Genomic DNA, 1,774 nt, shown 5'->3' with positions numbered 1-1,774 from the left:
ATATGTGTGTGTGTGTGTGTGTGTGTGTGTGTGTGTGTACTAAAAAATCTTTAAACTTGTAAAAATGTTGATATCATCAAGCAATAAATAGACAATAGAGCATGAATTACTAAGTCATCAACACAGGTTTCTTGATTAAAGTCAATTTGCTTCTTTCATTATGACTTATCATATGCCAAAGGCATGCATTAAGACTACAAAGCACACGTGACTAGACTTCTTTTATTGCTTAGTTATTTATCACTATTGTTGCTCCTTGTAACAGAGCCATCTGAATAAAAAATGAATAGAAATTTACAATTTTCTTCATATAAAAAGTTGTCTTTCCCAGCATAGTCTGGACAACTGCATAATCTCTGCCACTCACCAGCTTAAAGGCAAACAAATAGGCCATATTTGGGGAGAAAAAATGATGATAGAACTTTCCATATCCCTTGCTCACTCAGTCTCAAAGCAATTTGCAAACATGGATTAATTATGTGTCAATACATACCCCTGGGTTACAGAGTGACTAACTTCTTTCATCTGTCAAGTAGGATGTATGAAACTTGTTTACACCGACCTTTTTATTTCCTGCTCTGCCTTGGGCTACTTAAGAGTTGTATAACCTGTGTATTTAAAAGAGGTTACTAATATTCTTATCCAATCTACTCCTTCCCTCACTTCTCTTAATACTGTAGAATACATACTGAATTTCTTTTTGCCATTCAACAAACAAGGTTATGTACACCATGCATTTTGATCTGTGTCATTCCTCCAACATTTTCACTGCCCTTCAACAGAACTCTTCCCTTCTTTGTGGTATATACACTAATTTTGTGGTATATACACTAAATTCTTGACTACATTCTTCCCTTTCACTTCTTCCATTCCTTACCCCCACTCATTTTGGCCCCCCCCTTCCGCCTTGCATGTAGCCAATTCCTGGTACTCATTTTGTTGGGCTTTGATTTTGCCTTTCTAAAGAATTACACTGTTTGAGCTTTCTGTAGAGTCTATTATATCTGTGTTAATTCATTTGCAACCACTTGCATACCACTCAGTATGGAAGAACTCTAAGTGAGATTTATAGGCTTTTTTCTAGTTGCCACATTTGAAGGAAACCATTCAACTTCTATTTTTCTAGGTCTGGTTTACTTTACTTCATAACTTTTTTCCAAGTCTTTTCATTTCCTTAGGAATGTTGTAATGTGATCCTTTCTGATGGATGAGTAGAATTCTACTGTGTGTGTGTGTGTGTGTGTGTGTGTGTGTGTGTGTGTATGTGTGTATAACATTTTTCTTGATCCATTCATCCACCAAGGAGCATCCATTATCTTGACCATAGTAAATAGGGCTGCAATGAACATGCTTGTTCTAGTGGCTTTATTGTAGTCTTTTTTTGTGCTCCATTAGATAAATGCCCTGGTGTGGAATTGATAGGTCTTAGGGTAATTCTATGTTGAGCAACTTACATTCCTACCAACAATGTAATAGAGTTCCCTTTTGGCCACAACCTCAGCATTGTTGTTGTGTGTCTTCTTGATAGTGGCCTATCAAATTGGGGTGAGCTGGCATCTCAGTGTTGAGTTTCCAGACTTAATTTAAAAGCTCCTGAATAAATTTTTTTAATCATTGCTGCTCCAGGAGCAGAATGAGACTTTCCTTCGTGTCCCTGTTGCACCCACAATTTAAAGCACAGAAACATCTACCTCCCTGTACTGTCTGCAGGTGGTCAGATCACAAGCATTCTTGAATACACTGGATGATATTTAAAACAAGGAATTAGAGTTGG

The sequence above is a fragment of the Megascapheus bottae genome, chromosome 17, assembly GCF_031878675.1.
Source record: "Megascapheus bottae isolate mThoBot1 chromosome 17, mThoBot2.hap1, whole genome shotgun sequence".
Classification (NCBI taxonomy): domain Eukaryota; kingdom Metazoa; phylum Chordata; class Mammalia; order Rodentia; family Geomyidae; genus Megascapheus; species Megascapheus bottae.
This window is presented reverse-complemented; position numbering follows the sequence as displayed.